Raw genomic sequence first — 20,772 nt, 5'->3', positions numbered from 1 at the left:
GTTAGATGAATAACCATCCACATGGGTGCGGAACTGCCAACGGGGAGCATGCTCTGTGGGAAAAACATGCAGAGACATCCAAATCTTGGGGGTCTTTTCTTCCCTGTGGCCCCTTCCCTCTGCTCTTTCCAGGGAAGCATGCAGGAAAAGTAATCCTAAATATCCAGAGAGCCCCTAAACTTCCCCAAAGCCCCGCCCACCCCAGCATCCTCAGGACGTAGCTGATAGAACTCAGTGGCCCTCCCTCCAGACTCCCCGCATTTGGATAAGGAAAAGGGTGGCCTGGGGGCTGCCTGCAGCCCAAACCTCAGTGCTCTGCAGGGCCTACTCCCACCCTCCCCTCGTACCCTCCCCTGGTTCTGGCAGGAGGCAGCTGGGAAGAGCAGCCTTAGTCCCAGACCCCCTGGGGCGGGTTATATTTGGATGTTAAAAGTAATGACACATCTCCACATAGTCCTCCCTCCCTCCCTCCTGCCTAACATGGTGAAGTCTCCTGGCAGGGAGGGGGCTGGCTTATATTTAGGTCTGGCATTCCCTGGTAGGCATCCTGTTCTGAAATGGAAATTCTTTTAATAGCTAGCCAGCCCCGAGCATTTAATGAGCTGGTGTTTGACTTTTTGATTTCTTGTTCTTGGTGGAGGACTGAGCTGCCTCAGCTAATTAGGGGTCCCCACCCCACCCCACCCCCGCCTCACAAATCCTCCTATTTTTTGAGCATGGGGAAGAGGAGAGAGCACTCTGTTATTTCTCAATGTCCCCTTTCCCTTTTAGGTTTCTGAGAATTTTGCTTTCTTGTAGAAATTCACCTCTTCCAGGAAGTCTTCCCAGATTTATCCACCTGCCTCCAACCACTCCTTACCATTACTCCAAAAGTGCCCTTGAGTCTTTTTCTGAGGTGCCTGCTATGTGTCTCCAGCAGCATCAACAGCACTGCAAGAATGCCTGTCTCCTCTTTGGAATCAAAGAATGTTAGGACCGACTTGACCATCTAGGGTCAAGGATCCTTTTAAGAATCTGATTTTAAGGGCTTTTGTGTGTTGCGGGGGGAGGTGGGTGATGACAGGGAACATGGACCCTCTACCCAGAAAAAATAAGCGTATGCACAAAATGTGAACACAATTTCAGGGGTACGTGGACCCTCAAAAGCCCACCCATGGACCCTAGGTTATCTAGTCTAACCTCCTTGACTCACAGTAGAAGTTATGACCAAATCAGAGATGGAAAGTTATTTGCCCAAGGTCACACAGCCAGTGGGTGGCAGAAGCGAGACTTCAACCTTGGCCTGTTCTCTGTCCCCCTCACCCCACCAGCCTTCTTCCATCAGCACCGCCGTGTACTGCCTCTTCAGAGGCTCCTCCCCCACACTCCAGGCTCTCAGCCCACAGGGCCCAGGGCAGGGGGCTCTGCATTCAAAGGATGCTCACCTCTTGATGAGGACAATGACTTCTCTGCAAGGAGAGACAGGCTGGCTTGGTCCTGGGCTCGCTGAGCCTCTGCAGATGCCACGGGTATGGAAGGAGGGAGGCATGGCATGTGGCGGTAGACGGTGGCAGGGGTGTCACTGGCCCCTCGCTCCTGAGCATTCCAGTGTAACCAGTATTGATCTCCTTATTACCTCCTGGAAGGGCAGCTTCATTTGTCAAGCAAAACTACCTTTGTATCTGCAACACAGGAATTGATCCACAGCAGGGCTAGTGGTTGGTGTGTTAGGGCTGGGGGTGGGGAAGCAGGAGAAGGAAGCAGGCTGGAGAAGAGATTGATAGCATGATGCTGATGTGGAAAATGAAAATAGAAACCTTCCAGACTGATGGGAAACATCTGCCTTGTCTGATGATATTTCCTGAGTTCTGGGGTGGGGATAATGCAGTTTGAAATTTGGCGAGCCATGGGGTTTGGCGTGCCTGTGCTGGGGAGAGGAGGGAAGGAGGGAAGAGGCTCTCAGCCTGGCCTGGGAGCTATGTCCGGAAAGCCTCCCCAAACGTCCAAGAAGCGAAGACAGGCCCTTTTTGTTTCAGCATCATTCGTTTTGATTCTATCCAGAGTTTATTGAACACCTACTGTGTACAGAGCGCTGTGCCTGGGGCTGAGGAGCATTCGGAAATGAACAAGGATGGCTCCCAGCTCCCCAAGACCTCACATCCAATGGAGGGACAGGAAAATTCATAAACTACTCCAAAATTCAGCCAAGGAAAAGGCCCTTCAGAGAGACGGTGTTATGGGGCTGTGGGCGAGGTTAAATTTGACTTAGGAGAGCTAGCAATTTCCTAGAGAAGATGCAATATGTCTTAAAGGCAGAATAGGACTTCATCAGGCAAAGGAAGGAAGAGAGGGCACTTCAGGGAAGGAGGTGACTTAAATAAAGGACTAGAGAGGAAAGAGGAGTTTCTACAATTGTGTAAAGTGATTTGACAACCGCTGGGTATGGAGGGGGGAGAGAAAGGAGTTAAAGAGAACAATAGCGTGTCTTGCCAAGGCACTAGAAGGATACTGATCTTTACCAAGCAAATGAGCACAGGATATGAAGTGTAGCAGAGGGAAATGATGACTTGGTTTGACTTCTGTTCAGTCATCCAATAAATATGTTGGTATCTCCTGTAGGCCAGATACTGCATCCTGCTCACGGAATACCATGGTGATCAGACATGGTGCCTGCCCTCGTGGAGCTTAGGGTCCAGTTGAGAGACAGACATTTATCAAAGAATCCCCCAAACCACAGTATAGGGCGTTGCACTCCAAGAGCTCAGGGGTTCAAGAACTCGCTGAAGAAGCGGTGGGTGGCTGAGATCTGAAGGATAAGTAGGAGAAGGTAGAGAGGAGCATTCTGGGCAAGTGAATGGTGCATGTGAAGGCCATGGCCAGCAGGGAAAGAGGGAGCGGAGAAGCGTCACCCTGCAGACCTTGAGAAGAGGCAGGTTGGAGCCAGACTTGGGGGTGCTTCATGGGCCGTGCTGAGAGTTTTGCCTTTTTCTAATTGTGCCGGCGGTGTGGGTAGAAGCTCTCTCCCGTGCTGCTGGGGGTGAGGGTGGGGTGGGGAAGAGGGGTACACAGGTATATCCTCCCTGGGGGGTAACTTGGCAGGAGATAGAAACATTGGGAATGTGCATGCCCTTTGACTCAGCCATTCTACTGCTAGGAATCCCCCCTACGGGGATGTAAGCATCCATTAGCACATGTGCAAAGAGATCTACGTACCAGTTTGGGGTTTTTTGTGGTTTTTAGTTGTTTGTTTTGTTTTGTTTTGTTGTTTTCTGGGGCCGGGGGAAGGAGTTGCAGTATTACTTGCAGTTACAGAAACTTAGAAGCAACTTCAATTCTCAGGAATAGAGAGCTGGTTAAATAAATGGATATAGCTGCGTGTAATTGAATACCGGGCAACCATTACAAAGAATGGGGTGGCTCTGTGCATACCGGTAAGGAATAACCTCCCCAAGATATTTTAAGTGGGAAAAGAAAAACAGAAAAGAAGAGGCAAAGTGCACACTGGACTCCTCTGGGAGGTCTGTGTCAAAGACCTCACGCCTCCACTACCCCTTCCTTCTGAGTCTGTCCTCACTGCCTGCCCCCAGCAGCCCTGGCTCCTGCTAAGCAATGCACTGTCACCACATTTGGGGTTGGAGAGAGGAGAGGTCGCCCCCAGAAACTAACTAGAGACGGTTGTTGACGAGGTCTCTGTTGACACATCGATCCCTTAGAGGACCAGAAAAGAACCTCCACCGCCCGCCCAGCACCTAACGTCTAGGGCCCTGGGAGGTGTGCATGTAATTTGTAGCTGAGAGGGGAAGGAAGCACATATGACTGGAAGATGCAGCTGTAGCAACACAAGGGGGCGGGAGAATTCCCTGTTGACTCCACGGTAAAGGAGCAGAGTGGTCAAGAGTGCCTCGTCGGCATGGAGAGTGTGCACAAACAGTCCATGGCAACCAGCCACAATTTCTCTCCCCAAGCTGTTGGCTGGGAACAGCTTCACAACCCAGATGCAGGCAGTACTGGCGCCTCCTTCAGGGGGCAGGTTGCTTCATTGGGTGTGTTTGGGGGTTTGTTCCTCTTTGCGGGGGGAGGTGGGAATGGGATGGTTTTCAGGTCAAGAGTGATCACTGTGGTACCCTCAGAAGTTCTTGTGGGGAAGTTCATCAGTGTAGGTTTTGAGGATCACAGGGAGACCAGGTCAGATCCATAGACCCTCTCTGCACTGGCCCGTTATGGCCATGGGAGAAGGCTGGAGTGCAAAGCCAGTCTTCCCAACTCTTAAACGTTACACCTACCACTTCATTTCATCCAACAAATACTGTATATAAAGTTAAAAGGCAAACTACAAGTCAAAACAAATTATTTGAAACAAATATAGCAATGGGTAAAAATTAAAATCCTTCAAATATAGTACTCTTTTAGATCATTAAGAAAACACTAACATCCAAAAAGAAAAAGGAGCAAAGAACATGACCGAGAGTCACAAAAGAAAGAAAAATAGTTGAAACAAATCTATTTCAAGAATCAACCTCACTAGTAATCAAAAATGCAAATTAGGGCTTCCCTGGTGGCGCAGTGGTTGAGAGTCTGCCTGCCAATGCAGGGGACACGGGTTCGAGCCCTGGTCTGGGAAGATCCCACATGCCACAGAGCAGCTGGGCCCGTGAGCCACAGTTACTGAGCCTGCGCGTCTGGAGCCTGTGCTCCGCAACAAGAGAGGCCGCGATAGTGAGAGGCCCACGCGCCACGATGAAGAGTGGCCCCCGCTTGCCACAACTAGAGAAAGCCCTCGCACAGAAACGAAGACCCAACACAGCCATAAATAAATAAATAAAATAAATTTTAAAAATAAAAAAAAAAGTTTAAAAAAAATGCAAATTAAAGCAAGCTGCCATTTTGCCCTTTTCAGTGTGGCACATATTTTAAAATATATAATGCTCAGTGTTGGCAAAGGTGAGAAGGACACTTCAGCAAACTGCTGATGATAGTAAAAATTGGTACAATATTTACAGTGATATGTGTCAACACTTCTGGCTATATGTGTCAAAGAGCCTTAAAAATAATATTTCCTGTAGACCTAATAATAATTTCATTTCTAGGAATTTATCATAAGGAAATAAACAGAAAAATACAGATAAAGATTTCTAATAGTGAAAAATCAGAAATGGTCTAAATATCAACAGGGATTGTTTAAATACATCACAGTACATCGGTATAATGGACTATCACCTGGGCATGAAACATACTAGTTTATGAAGACTGTTCAAAGATATTAAAATGTTCTCAGTTGAACGTGAAGAAAAATGAGCAGGAAATATAACTATGTACAGTCTGTTCTCAACTGTACTGAAATATGTGTATATGTGAGTGTGTGTTGTGTACGTGTGTTTAAATACACATATAAAAGTTTTAAATTATATTAAGGAAATTCACTGAACTGTTAATAGGGAAAGTTGGATTGTGGATTTCAATTCCCTTTTTTATATTTCTCAATATGTTTCAGTTTTTTAATAATAAGTATACTTTATTTTTATGATCAGAGAAAACATGACAATAAAAGTTACATCTATTTGCAAGGCTGTGTTAACCATACCAGATCGTTAAGTATTAATGTCATCTCTCCGTCGTGGAATTGCTGTATGCCACAGTTGCATTGTTGGAACTTTTCATTTGTTCATGCATATTTGCCACCCAGATTTCCCCCAAGTTCTCATCCGCCTGCCTCGCCCACAGTCTTGGCTCAATGCCCTTACATAGGAGGTCTCAAAGCACATGTCATGGGATCAAATGTATACACCACAATGCGGATGAAACTTCTGTTAGCTTCCATGACTGACCTCATTTCTCAAGAGCTGCCTTCCCTCTGATGCAGGTGGAGAGAGGAAGGTTTTTTTTTATACATATAGCAGCTATTTTGTTTATCGAAGTATAGTTAATTTGCAATGTTTTGTTAGTTTCAAGTGTACAAAAAAGTGATTCAGTTATACATATATATATTCTTTTTCAGATTTCTTTTCCATTATAGGTTATTATGAGATATTGAGTATAGTTGCCTGTGCTATACAGTAGGTCCTTGTTGTTTATCTCTTTTATATATAGTAGTGTGTATTTGTTCATCCCAAACTCCTAATTTATTTCCCCACTACTACTGCTATCCCCTTTGGTAACCGTAAGCTTGTTTTCTTTGTCTGTGAGTCTATTTCTGTTTTGTAAACATGTTCATTTGTATCATTTTTTTCAGATTCCACATGAAAGCGATACTATATGATATTTGTCTTTCTCTGTCTGACTTCACTCAGTATCATCTCTAGGTCTATCCATGTTGCTGCAATTGGCATTATTTCATTCTTTTTTTTATGGCTGCGTAGTATTCCATCGTGTAAATATACCGCATCTTCTTTATCCGTTCATCTACTGATGGACGTTTAGGTTGCTTCCAGAGAGGAAGTTTCAAACTCGCCACTTAAAGAGACTGCAGTCTCTCCCAGTTTAAAATGGCCTGTTGGGATTTAATGAATAAATACTCTTGTGAGTTCCCACTCTTTATCAAGAGTCTTTCTCCCCTACTGTGGCCTCTGGATTCTTCCTATCCAAGCTGGCTTCTGGGTTCAGGGGAAACACCCATCCCTGTGGCGTTTGGAACAGACCCCGCTGGGCCCTACACTGCCCTCTTGCTGCGAGGTCCTGCCCTCACCACCTGTCCTGCTAAGGTCTCCACAGCTGGTGTGACCCAAGGTGTATTCTCTTAGCAAAGACGAGCCGTGGGGACCGCTCTGCCTGCTACGTAGGCCCGCGCCTTTCACTGCGGGGCTGTGGGTCCACCCGCAACTGGCTGCTTGTCTCCGGGTGCTAGTCCCTTCCTTAAAGCCTCTACTTTTGAACCACCCGAATTGAATTCTGTTTCCTGCTGGGGCCCCAGCTGATACAACAGAGACACAATCTCTGCTGTGGATGTTGGCTCCCAGGTGGTCAACGTCGCTTAGGAGCATGAATGGCAGAAACCCAGACCAGAGCCACAGATGGCGTCACTTTGCTTCTGCACCTCCTCGTACACGCCTTTTTCCTGAGATTGGCCGGCTGACTTCCCACTCTGGGCTGATGGGCTGCCACCCTGTCTGCTCCTCCTTCCCCTTCCTCTGAGCATGTTCTGGCCCAGTCTCCAAGGTGGATAGACTCAGCCACAGAGCTCCAAGAGGCCATGCTGGGGTCAGGAGACAAGGTGATGGGGAACTTGTCGCTGGAGTTGTGGACAGCCAAATGGAGAGTCAGTACTGCCCTGCCCCCTCCATCAGCTCCCATGCCTCCTTGTGAAAGAGCCCCGTTTCTGGGTGGTTGGGCTCTCAGAGCTGGTGCCTAGAGTACCATCTGGTCCAGGCCATGGTGAGCTTGCTGAGGACAGCACTATGATTGACTCGTCTCTGCATCCTCAACCAGTGAGCACTGCCTGACTAAGTGAGTCCGCGCTCTTCCCTAATCAACTTCTCTACCCGATTCCACTTCCCTCCCAGAGAAGGAAGCCGTGGTCTGACTGGCAAATTTGAGGAACGCGGACATCAGAATCTGAGTTCAGACTCTCTCCTTGGGTAGCAATGACGGTCTGGATGAAAAGTCATGGAGATAAATAAGATCTCTAAAAATCTCCTGTAAACACAGAGAGAGGGGGAATCTGACATACCGATTATCTGTGGAACCAGAGCAAGGTCGGGGTGGGTGGGATGAGTGGAATCTGTGTCAATTAAGAATGACTTTTTCTTGCGATGAGTGTATTATATCTAAGGGTAGAGAGACTGTTCCAGTGGGTTTTATAGCTGTCTCCAATACTGGAAGGGGTATCGTATGGAAAACAGATCACACTTATTTCAAGGTATAACTACAGTCAGTGGGTGAATGTTTAGGGAAGGGGGTTTGTTCGATCCCCAGAGCTATTCACAAGTGGGACGGGCAGCCTGGAGGCAGGGTTTGAGCAAAGGCTGAGTGACCTTCTCCAGGAGGACTGAAGATTCCTTCTGGGGGCTACAGAGGCCCAGGAAGGAAGAGTAGGTGTTCTTAGCCCCTGGTTTCCTCTCTGCTCCTCAGAATCCACTCATGGGGGAATCTCAACAGGGAAGGAAAGAGCCCTGAGAGGGTGGGAGCCCCCGACCTCCAGCAAACCTGAGAGTTCAGTGAGGAGGGGTCATGGCCGCTCCAAGACGGATTCCCCACATACCCCACAGAAGAGCCCACCTTGCGCTCCCCATTACACAGAAGGGAAGACTGGGCCTGGAGAGTGGAAAGGATAATAAACCGTTGCTGTGTTCTGAGCACTTACCAGGCCCTGGGCCAGGCGTTGTACACACACAGCCTCTGACCCTTACAACTACCTGCTAAGAGGTCGGGGTTGGCTTCCTTGACAGATGAAGAAACCAAGTCTCAAGGAGATTAAGTGACTGCCCCGCCCCTGATGGCACAGCAAGAAAGAACCCACGCCAGGGTTCAAATCCAGGTCTGCCTGGTTCCAGCCCATCACAGTGCTCCCTGGGGTGGGAGGTCCTCACCCAGACAGCTTGAACTAAAGCCAGACCCCCTTCCCCTCATCTCATTCTTCCTCTCATCTCTCCCCATCACCCCAACCTCCCTGCCTCTCGTCCAACCCTCCCTCCCAAGCACCTCCCTCCTCCCCCTGCAGGCTACCCTGACCTCATGCAGAAATCTAGTCCAACAAAGACAGACTCCATGTGCCCAGGACTAAAAGAAGCCAGGTGGCAGAGTAAACGAAAGTTGGCTGAGGGCCTCTGCTTAAGTGCTTTTCCATTCTGCCTCGTCTTCTGCATTCTGGGCTGGCTTGCACACGACTCCGTGCGCGGGGAGAGAGCGCTGTGCTTGCTGCAGAGGGAAGCCCTCCGAGCTGGTGATGGGCGATTGGTACAAGAACGTGGGAGGCCTGAGCTGAGCTCCGGGAGATGAGGGCAAGGTCAGCCCCATCTTTCCCAGCCTAAACAGCGTCCCTGGGAAGTGTTTGTCAGACCAGCCCTGCCGTGGGGTAGGGTAGGGGGTACAGGCAAGGAGGAGGGTCATGCTGATCTAAAATCCTCTTCAGCCCCTCTGATCAGGTCCCTCCCCAGACCTACAGCCAACAGACAGCCACAGGCCAGGCAATGGCGGTCCCCACAGCACCTGCCTCGTGTCCCCATGGCAGGGTGCCCTGGATCCCAGACAGGCCTGGTTGCCAGGGACGCAGGGCAGGCGGACTGGCATGGGAAGCAATCTCCTTCCATTTCCATCTCTGGCTTCTCCATCCTGGGCTCCCCGGACGATCAAGCTACTTGGCTCCCCACCTCATCCTCCGCTGGAGCCCTTGGAGGGAAGCTAGAAGTTGAAGGAAAGGGGAGTGGAGAGCAGGATTCAGTGAGGGAAAAGATGTCTGCGAACGGGCTTGGCCCACCCCATTCAAGCATGAATAAATAAACAACAGCAATAATGAGGCAGCCGCCCTGCCACACAGCTCCACAGCCAAGAGAGAATTCCTTCAAAAGAACGGAGCTGGTGTGGGTTCATTATTCATGAGCAGGGCCCTCCAAGGTGGGGCCTCTGTTGTTTGTTGCAATTTCACACAGGCCTTGGTGGAGAAGGAGGGGTGGGGGAATGCAGGGAGGGAGGTAGATCTCTGGGCAGCAGCCAAACGCATTAAGGGGTCAAGTTCACAGAATCAGCCCAGAAGCACGGTCGGTGCAGTTTGTCCTCCTCTCTAACAACGGTCGGGGAGCTGTGGCCGTGTTGGGGCACACACGGCACCTCTCTCTCCACCCCCTGGTACATGAAATAGTTTATGCCACCAAATGTTCAATTCGCTGTCAGGTACTGAACACCTGCCACGGCCAGACACTGTGCAAGTGTGCAAGGCTCCTGAAGACGAGTGAGATGCCTGCATTACCTGCAAGAAGCTTGTGCTCTAGTGATACCAGGGCGTGGAAGGCGGTCTGCTTAGGAGAAAGACCGGGCTTTGAGTCAGATGGGCTTAGGTTTGAACACCAGCTCTGCCAGTGCCCAGCCATGGCACCTGCCCATTAGAGATTCCTTGTCAATTAAATGGGGATAAGAATGCCTTATTTGAAATGTCGTTTTAAGGATTATAAATAAGGTGTTTGGCACAATTCCTGACACATAGTAGATGCTCAGTAAATTAGAACTGCTGATGATAGTAATAGCATTTGACCTTCCTACAAATATCTTGATCTTCAAGATCATTCAGGAAATTGCCTAAGGTTTGCTGTTTCTACTCTACTTCTTAGAGCAGCCCTTCTTATCCTGAACAATTCCACTATTGCACTTCGCTGGAAGAGAGGAGTTGATTTGACCTTTTTGAATGTGAAAATCTTCCTTCAGAATGGATTCTGCTGCATAACCCTTACGACATTAGCCTGATGCGTTAGGAAATGATAAAATTAAATCACTAACATTTATTGAGTGTTCATTATGTGTCAGGCAGTGTGCTAAGTCCGTTATCTCGTTTAATCTTCACAGCAAGCTCTGACACAGGTAGCTCTCTGTTGCCATTTCACAGATGAAGAAACTGAGGCCCAGAGAGGATCACTTGCCCACAGTCACATGGCAAGTGACAGAGCAAAGATTCAAATATGCCTGACCCTGAGCGCTCAGCCCCAGGGCTGTTTACACGTGAATTTCCTTCCGCTTGGAAGCCACGTGAATAACATGTGATGCAGGATGGGGGCGCCGCTAATGGACAAAATTAGGACCAAGTTTAGCAGCCGTTTTAGGGTGAGCATTGCAGTACATTGAGAATTCCCAGGCCAGGAGCTGGAAGATTCTGACTCCTCTCCATAGCCAGGTTGGTAGACTGTCCGCTCCCTCTCCTGTGGGGCCTCACTGCTCTCTGAGTCTTAGCTGTGTGTGAAGTACTTGCCTTACTGAAGACAATGAATTACTCAAAGGCAGGGACTGGCAACCAATCAACTAGCACTTATTAAGCACCAGCTGTGTGCCTAGCCTTATGCTGAGTGCTACAGAGTCTAAAGAGAGGGACCCTGTCTTCAAGGAGTCACAGGCAGGGAAAGAACAGACACATGCACACGCACACGCACACACATACGCATGCACACCAAGATACCAGGTTACCTATGCCCAGGGCCTGACGTGGAGCGGAGGGAGGACTCTTGCCCAGCACCAGATTAACTGTCTCCTTGTATCTGAGGGCACAAAGCAATAGGTGCTCATATCTACCTGAGAAAGTGAAGTTCCTATTTTTAGAGATCACCTAAAGGCAGCGCCTCTGGGCATGCCCCACTAGAGGTGCCTGTTGTGAGGTGGGAACAGAGGCAGGAAATGCGGTGGTCCTTTTGATAAATCTATGCCTTTAAAAGAGAAATGAGCTGGCGCTTCGTGGGTGGGTGGCCTCATCACAGCAGCAGGAAATGCAGTGAGACTAAAAGGTAATCCTTTCAGCTCCTATCCAGGATTGAACCCAGGGCCCTGCTGTCCTGGGAAACCTAAACTCAGAGAAAGAACACAGCTGGGTTGGCCTGGACCCCAGTGTGTCCAGATCTCTCCAACCAGGAACAAATGAACCAGAACTGGCTCTGGGAAAAAATATGAGGATCTTCCCAACACAGATACCTTGCTCTTCGGGTTTTCCCTTTACTGGTGAAAGCTGCTCCCACCCATTCAGGAGTGTGAGACTCTCCAGTCCTTCTCCCTTCCTTTATAATCAGTGCTTCTTCTCAGAAAAGCCTGGAGAAATTTATTTTTACTAAGGAGTAAGTAACAGAACACATTTTATAGTGTTGCCTCTCTTGGGGGTATTTGCATTTCAACCAGGATCAAGTGTTTAAGTGAAAGGAATAAAACACAAATAGTGGAATTTCAGGTCATAGTGGATACTGAACAGTGTTTTGGATGGCAGAGTGCTTCTGGATCTTTCATAATGGTACCACCTACTCTAAATGTAAGCTAGTCCTGACCTTGGGCATCTCGGCTTGGCCTCAGCAGGTTAAAGGAAGTCTCCCTGCTGAAGCGTTTCTGCCCCCTCCCCCAACCAGCCCTAGGGATAGGGCCTTTGGACCCTGGTTTCATGGTAGGCTGTGAACGGTTTATGATCCAGGGTTGGGGAATCAATGTGAGATTCTTAGCCTTTAGGTCTTTTTTGTCTCTCTGTTTCTGAGACCAGAAATGCTGGACCAGCACAACTAAGCATCGTAGCATTTGGATCTTACTGTGATTTATTTAGAGCTGGAGGTGGGGGAGGGACAGAGAGGAGAATTAGTGGGTGAGGGAGGGGGGAGGGGGGAGGGGAACAGCTGCTCTGGCGCCTGCTCTGTGGGCAGGCAAAATTGTGGCTTTTAGTACTTTTCAAGGGACAGCCTCATTCAGTAAATTCCAGCTGAGGGGGTGGGAACTACCCTCAGATGATTCCTGCCCTCCCGCCATCCTCCTGCAGTGGCCTCCAGAGGCCCTTGCCAGTGCCCAAGCACAGTGGGGTCCATGGGGTCCTATCACCTTGTCTCCACTCCACCTCCTCCTTCCGCCCTGGCCCCCTGGCCTCCTTCAGAGGCCAGCTAGGGCAGGAGGAAAGGTCCCCGGCCCTTCGTCAGTCACCTCTCCCTGGCTGGCAGTACCCAGGGAAAGGAAGCCGCCATCTCCACGGCCACATGTCACAGTTACCAGCAATGCCAGGAGATAATGACAGGTTGAGTGTTCTCTGCCTGGCGAGGAGTTGCATGCAAATGACTGGTCTCTGAAAGGGTTTAATTGTCACTGCCTGACGTGGTGGCTCAGACCACCCCTCCTCCCTCCCCTGGTGGGCGGGGAGAAAAGAGAGCGGGGAGCATAGGAGATTCTGTGGTTTGGGGAGGGTTGGCTCAGAATGGCCTGTGGGACCCAGAGCCCAAGGGCGAGGGAAGCTGGCATTTCCCCTCTGCGGGACCAGCCTGCTAGTGCACAGCTGTGAGCGGGGAGTGGGGATTCACTCCCAGACATGATCCAGAGTGAGATGCGGCTCTACAACCGTAAATCCCTTTACGCATCGCAGCTCAGCCGGGAGAGGCTGTCACGTGTCTGCAAGATGTTCCCGCTTGGCCAGCCAGGCCCCGGAAGAGAGGGGGGGAGCTGCAAAGAACAGGCAATAAATGCCCTCCCTGTGTGCCGCATGCAGGCCTGCCCCAGTGCACACTCCAGGAACTCCGACCACGGGTGCTGGCAGAACCAGGGCACAAAGACCAGGCAGGGAAAATGTGAGGGTGATTAGCAGTAGAGACAGCCGATGCTTATGGAATGCTTCCTTCATTTCAGGCATTTTCCTAAATCACTGCTCATTCTCAGAATAAACTCATCCACTTCTCACCATATTTCTACAATGTAGGGTCTGTCAGTAGCACCCACCATGTTTGCAGATAAGGAAAATGAGGCATAGAGAAGTTAAGTACAGTCATCCCTTAGTATCATTGGGGCATTGGTTCCAGGAGCCCCCAGGATTACCAAAATCCGTGGACACTCCGGTCCCTTATATAAAATGGCGGAGTACAGTGAATACAGTTGGCCCTCTGTATCCGTGGATCCAAAACCCATGGATACAGAGGGCTGACTGTAACTTGTTCCAGATCACACACTTTGGCAGAGCCAAGATTCAAATGCAGAACATGGCCCTACACTTTGCGCCCTGCCATTCCCCTCCGTATGGTAATGCGCCACTTACCTGCTGCTCTCCTGGAGTCGTTGATCATTCCTGGATGCTACATGGGGCTTTGGTGTCTGTCTCTGAGCGCATATCACTGTTGGTCTGATGTTCGTTCATCTGTGTGTGTTCTATGTCCATCTTCTGACCCAGCTGAAAGTCATCTGACCCAACCAGAGCCAGGGCCCTGCAACGCTTACTGAGTTGTATCCTGAATTGGAGTTCATCTTGATGCAGAAAACACAGGGTGGTAGCAGATACCTTGTGTCGAGGGGAGAAGGCTGGGGAAGAACTCAGTGAACATGTTCACACAATGGGGAGAGGGGCTGGGGTGCTGCTGGGCAGGGAGGGCTCTGAGCCCCTCACAGGGGCTTTATCCAGAGCATCATCTTTCCCACTCATTCTACACATTGGAGTTCCCTGTAGAATTTCATTTGGAGGAAGGCACCCATACCCTGAAGCAAAGTATCTGACACTGGAAGGTTTCTAAGGCCCTCTTCCTTAGTTCTAGAGTCTAAGTAATAAGGGACCACTGAAGACTTTTGACTGGAAATCCCCTTCCAGTCACTAGTATCCCAGGGTTAGGAGAGAGTATGGACCAGAACTAAACTTGGACATCCAGTGGCCGAGGGCTGGAAACCTGCAAAACCAGAAACCACCTAGAAGTTTACCCCAAGCTGCAACAAAATGTTTCATGTTAATGGGTCAGAAATTCTCTAATCACTGAAAGGAGACTGACGCTGAGTTCTGTATCACTGTGATAATTCTGTGATTCCACCATGTTAGTGTTATTTAATGTCACTGAGTGATTACTTTCCAGGTGTTTACATTCTTAATGCATTTATCCTTGCAAAACTTCAGGCACCAACGTCAAAAAAAAAAGACAACACCGGAGACCCCACTCCAAAATGGGATAGTCAGAATCCTTCCTCAGAACTCTCAGAGCTCTTAATCAGTTTAGACCAAAGCAATTCAGCCCTGATTTTTTTTTTTTTTTTTTTTTTTTGTCTGCATTGGGCCTTCGTTGCTGTGTGCGGGCTTTCTTCTAGTTGTCGCGAGCCGGGGCTGCTCTGTGTTGTGGTGCGCGGGCTTCTCACTGCGCTGGCTTCTCTTGTTGCAGAGCACAGGCTCTAGGCACGCGGGCTTCAGTAGTTGAGGCGCGTGGGCTCAGTAGTTGTGGCGCACGGGCTTAGTGGCTCCGCGGCATGTGGGATCTTCCCAGACCAGGGCTCGAACCCGTGTCCTCTGCATTGGCAGGCGGATTCTTAACCACTGCACCACCAGGGAAGCCCTCAGCCCTGATTTTGAGATGAGGACAAACATACATTGTGTTCTATGTAATTGCATCCCCAGGATGCTATAATGAAAGTTGGCACTCCTCCCCCTCACCATGCAAAGTGCTCCTGTTGCCTCTTCTTCAACCCCTTTCCCCCACCCCCACCTCAAACCCTGAAATGACATAGACAAGGGCAAAGAAATGTTTGGAGTTTACATTTGGGGAATAAGAAATGAGATCAGTTTTGATGAACCTGAATATAGACAGAGACGAAAAAGCCAGAGTTTCTACATGGAGTCAAGGACTTCCAAAGTGGGCAAAAAGCATAATGGAGTCCAAAACCAGTTCAGCCTAGTTTCCAGTACTGCACATTGGATAGCTGCCATCTCCTAAATCACCCTAGACACCCACGATATAGCAGGATGTGCCTGGGACTGGGATAATAGGAAACCTGAGTTCTGATCTCGCCTTTGCTCTTCAGTCTTAGGCAAGTTGCTGAACTAATTCCTACTCTTCAGTTAAATGGGGTAATAAGTTCTACCCGTAGGATATGGGGAAACATTAAGGTTCTATGAAAACTATTATCATTCCTTATTTTTATGTTGTAAAAATGCATTATACCAAAAGGTAATCCCCTTAGAAACCTCAGGAGATGACCAGGGTGAGGAGATCTGTTAGGCTGGCATTCCAGATCTCTTAAGCTTAGACAGTGGGAGAAAGGAGAGCTGGAGATAATGTTTGAAAGTGTCATATTCTGCTTTCTGTCATAAGCAGCAACCATCTACCCTGTTGGGAGAATATTTTTAACAACTAAATGACCAATAAATGTTTAACTTATCAACCATATATTTCTTGTATTCCTCCTACAGCGCCCAGCCTAAGTTTATGGATAGGGCTAGACCCAATGTGTCCATACAGTCAATAGACTTAATGTGTCTTTGGTTGAATTTTATTCTTCTTCTTACTTTAAATAATGACAGTATTCCCAAAGGTGCAAAAAAAGTGAGTTTATGGAATATGATTCTGGGGTTGACAATTTTCTTTTCAAGTTAGAGAAGGAGCATTTAAGCTGCAAAGAGAGGAGGTCAGGAGAAGGCAGCACCCAAATGAAAAATCAGAAGTAATCCATGGAAGCTCCTTCTCCCGGGCTGACAAAGGCCCTGGCCTTGAACCCAGGTTGGGTCTTAACTGCTCAGGGCCCTGCTCCCATACACCTCTCTTCCAGTTTCCTTCTTGCAGAGGTCTTTCTGGCAAGTAAGGCGACTGAGGCCCTTCTGGCGCTGTCCCAGGTCCTGAAATGCCATGGGTTCTCATCTTGGTGATTGAAGTGGCTCTGGAGCTCTCCCCTCTAGTCAGCTGTTATGTGGAAACTAATTTCCATATAATAACATTTTGTTTTTTGTAATAAATCATAACCACAGTAAGGTGACTGGGTTATGTCATTATTTGCAAACCTACAGAATGTAATTATAATATGTCTGAAAACCTCCATGCAGAACAGTGCAGTTCCAGCCCCAGCACCATCTAATAATAATAAAAATTTATATTGTGCTTTATGTGACCACTCATCACAGTAACCGTTCTATGCCAAGGGAAAAGAAAGCCCACAGCAGTGACAAATTCACGGACATGGAAACCTTATAAATGCCAAACTACTTGTTTCCAAAGCTAAAGCTAGCTACTGGGTTTCCTCCTCTTTTTTCCTATGAACCTTTTATAGTAACAGACTGGGTGTCCAGGTTTGCCTCTGCATTCAAAACAACGAGCTCTTTTTGGAGTTTCCTTTTTATGCATTACATGCACGTGCATCCACCTTGGCTGATGTTGGTTCATAAGGATTAACTTTTCGAATAGTATACCTATGTGGTTCCCTTTCACATCTTTCTCCCTGTGTCCTTGTCTCCCACCTCCCATGCCTCATCTTATTTTTCTAGAATGCATGGTTCCATTGCTTTCTGTGAGCATAGTAAAGCATGTTCCATGGGCAGTAACTGAGACACTCACTGGTATTCATCTTGCATGTGTGTTTCCAACATGTTCTCTCTTGTTGAATTTCACCCAAGCATAGAAATATATTATTGCACGTAGAAGTGGGCTCTCCAAATCTACTGTCTGTCCTCCCCAACCTGCTACTTCTCAGGCCTCCGACACATCCTGCTGAGACTTTTTTCTGAGAGGAATTGCAAATCTGACTGATCAGAAGATACTCTGAACTTCCAGGGAGGTTGTGTTTCCTGGTAGCAATCCCATTAAGCATAGAGCTTATAGTTTCAAAAAATCTGGACTTAAGAGTAGCATTCTTCACCATCGAGTGCCTTGAGATCTTGTATAATGTTCCCCCATTTTAGCTGCAGTGGTCTTACTTTTATTGTGTGTGTGGTGGTGGCCGATCGCTAAGATAATTTTGCTTAGGGCTGTGAAATTTGCCTTCAAACCCAAAACTGAATTCAATCCACTGCTTTCAGCAGGAGCCATGGGCTTGTATGTACATCTCTTTCCCAGGTATGTCTGCACTTATTGATGCTGAGAGTGGTCATTTATCATGGACAATACAGAACCAAAAAGAGTTTATTATTAAGTTTCTTGCTCCCATGTGATTTGTCTTAGAGCTTAAGACATGACATTTTGTTCCTTAGCCACTTTTATCTGCATATTTCTGCACCTGCCTCCTTCTATCCCTTCACTTCAGGGGGTTTTTTGAGAAAAGGTGGCCTTATGTTGGTTGCAATGCTTGAAAGGTTGCTTTTGTTACTGTGCACGGGCTTGGCAAAAATCTACCTCAGGGTGACCTACATGAGGGTAGAGATAGGGATGGGGATGGGCTGACAAGCTCTTCCTGACTGTGAAGTGAGATAGGAAAATACATCACCAGGGAGGGGGGTTCATCCTTTGTCTCTTTGTCTTTTCCACAAAAAAAGATATTTTTATGGAAACACTAGGTAAGGCCAGTCCTAATATCTTAGGGTTCTGGGATATCTGGGAGGTCTATCACAGCCTATCCATAGGAAGGAATATTATGTAGTCCTTAAAATGGTGTTTTTGCAGATGATTTAATGATGCAGAATAAAAGCTCTTACTGTAATATAAAGTAGGGAAAAAATCGCACATAAAATTACATATGCAGCCTGATCTCGGCCCACCTCCCTCCCTCCCACCACCCCCCCACCCCCCACCCCCGCAAAAAAAAAAAAAAAAGACTGGAAGGAAATGCACCAAATGCACCAAAAAACATCAACTTTCTATCTCATGTTGGTGGGTCTACAAATAATTTTTATTTTCTTATTTCTGCTTTTCTAAATTTTCCAAATTTCTTACAATGCATATGTATATTTTAATCAGGAAAAAAAAGCAGATATTTTTAAAAGCCCTTCAGAGACAGGGGCTCCACTGACTTCCTTGATCCCTATTCTAATGAGTCTCTCTCCAACCCTCCCCCAACCCCACTAGGAAGAAAGCCTTTCTCATTAAAGCTCCCCTACAGCCTTCCTTCACCCTCATCTCTTCAGAGAAGTGTCTTAAAGAAATATCAAAGGGTGTGTGTGTGTGTGTGTGTGATTGTGTGAGTGAAAGAGAAAGACAGAGTAATCATTATATCAGGAAGGAAGAAACCCACCATAGAAATGCAAAGCAGAGCAGTTGAAGAGAAAGGCTAGAGTAAACTACAGAGGAGTCCCATCTTGACAAAAGTAACAATGAGGAATTAAAATCCCGCCACAGAAACTGTCAGAGGGCAAAGGATGAAGGGAGAACTGAATAATAGAGAGGGTCTATCCAGAGGGGAAAGGGACTCACCCTTTACCCTTCCCTGGCCCCCTTTCTTCCTTAGATCCAACCACATAGGACTAACAATAAGACGTCTTGGGAGTAGAAGGAGGATGCCACAAACTAGGGAGGGCCTGGAAAGTCCAGACAGAGAGAAAGGACCAAATAGCTGGAGTCAGAGAAGGAGCTGGGGCTGCTGCAGGACCTTAGATGGAGGTCACCTGACCCACTGGGAACACGTAGAGCACAGATGTCAAAGCCAGAGCACAGCCCCCTGTTTTGCAGAAGCTGATGCCCAGAGGGAAGATGTGACTATTACTAGAGTCTTAGGACAAGAGGCCTAAGCAGACGTGCACGCCCGGCTAAGAGCATCGCAAGTTGGACGGGCTTCTCCACCAGGGGCAGCATCGCTCACCCCCGACTCCCAACCCACGTGGGCGTTTGAACATGGTGGGGTGGTGGGGGGGGAGGAGCGGGCAGCATATCTTATTGTCAAAAATGACTGATGGTGCCCTGGCGTTTAGTGCATGAAGATGAAACATCCTTTTTTGCCTGGGGTAGACTCACAAAGGAAGGTGCCTGCCCAAAATGCCAATATTGCCCCATATCGAGAAACAGCGGGAGATTTAGATTGAAATGGAAAAGGGGGCCCAATATCTGTGCATCTCTCTTGCAGTTCCTTGAGGTTTACCTTTAGTGCTCCTTGCTCCTTCTTCTTTCCTCTGTCAAGGCTGAGAAAGGCTGGCGGATAACCATGCCAGGTGAGACCGGGCTGCCTTTTTAAAGGGCACTTAGAAATGCAGCTGATTCAATACAGTGGTTTGAGGAATATGGGAACCCCACATCCCCATGATGGGCAGAAAGAGGAGGCTCCCCACTTTGCTTCTGTGAGGGCCCCAAACCTAGCCCTGGGTTTCCTCCTAATAAATGAGGCTCTAGTGCTGGCCTGGCACTAGACCTCTGGGACTGGGGGTTATAAGAAGCCTGCGAACTGGCCCGGGTGGCAGTCAGCCGGGTGCTCCCACGGCAGGGAGGCCGGGAGCCGCTTCCACTCTCCCATTTCGTCTGTCAGACTCTAATTAAGGGACCCGCACAGTAGACTTGAGGTGCCAGCTGAGTGACCCGTGTGCACAGGCCCCCGTGAGGCACGTGGAGAGGCAGCTTCGCGGCTGCCTGGGGGATCTACCTTTTCAGGGAAGGTGTGCAAGAGGTGGGGACAGGTGGGAGGGGTAGAGCAGACAGCTGTGCTGGAGGGCACAAGACGGCTGTTTTTCTTGATACCGAGGCCAGAGTTTGCCCACCACCGAGCATCTCTCTGTGTGGAACAATTTGGTCTGAACTACCAAGGACGGGACAGGCAAACTCATGGCCTTTGACCCTCTATCAGTGGATTGGGAAGCTGGGCCACTCCCGCTACTGTCCCCTCTCCCCTCGTAAGTGACTCGTGAGTGCCGGGTCCTGTGCTGGACACTTTGGTTGGCTTACTTCATCTCTTCTTCACGGTTACCTCTGAGATGGGTGCTATCAGCCATTTGTGGGAGAGAACACTGAGCCTGGAGGAAGTGACCACACACAGCGACAATGTCAGGGCTCATGCCCAGAGCTGCCCAATGCTTGAGCCCTTTCTCTTGAGCCCTGTCAGGGCAGCAGGTTGCTGCCGCAGCCAGGAGCCTGGGCTCTGGAACCAGGCTGCCTGGGTTCAAATCCTGCTTCTCCATTTGTTAGCTCTGTGACCCTGAGGCATGGAATCAACCTCTGTATACCTCAGTTTCCCCATCTGAAAAATGGGCTAATAACAGTTCCTACCTCATAGGGTTACTGACAGGACTGTATCATTGGATACTATAAAGCACTTAGAACACTGCCTGGCACATTGTGGGTGCTGTGTAACTATTAGCTATTAATACAGTGACCGCTGTCCATTAGTGAGCCCAGGCTTCCATATCCAGTCTTCAATAGTGAGAGGCCTTCACAGTTAGATGTCAGGGGTGGAGAGGTCTTTGTAGCCCTGTGCCAGACCCCAGGGGAGATCCCAAGGAAGGGAAAGACACAGACCCAGCCCTCAGGGGGCTTTCAGGAAAATGAAAGACCCTGGACATGCATG

At 48.6% G+C, this 20,772-nt stretch overlaps 1 protein-coding gene across 1 annotated transcript in view; it reads left to right on the top strand.

Moving 5' to 3' along the window:
• The window catches only part of DSCAML1 (DS cell adhesion molecule like 1), a 349,698-nt gene that overhangs the window by 174,999 nt on the left and 153,927 nt on the right, over positions 1-20,772 (top strand). The gene's annotated exons all lie outside the window — the stretch shown is intronic.

The sequence above is a fragment of the Balaenoptera borealis genome, assembly GCF_965194805.1.
Source record: "Balaenoptera borealis genome assembly, chromosome: 11".
NCBI lineage: Eukaryota > Metazoa > Chordata > Mammalia > Artiodactyla > Balaenopteridae > Balaenoptera > Balaenoptera borealis.
Note: the sequence above shows the minus strand (reverse complement) of the source record. Positions and strands in the feature narration are given on the sequence as shown.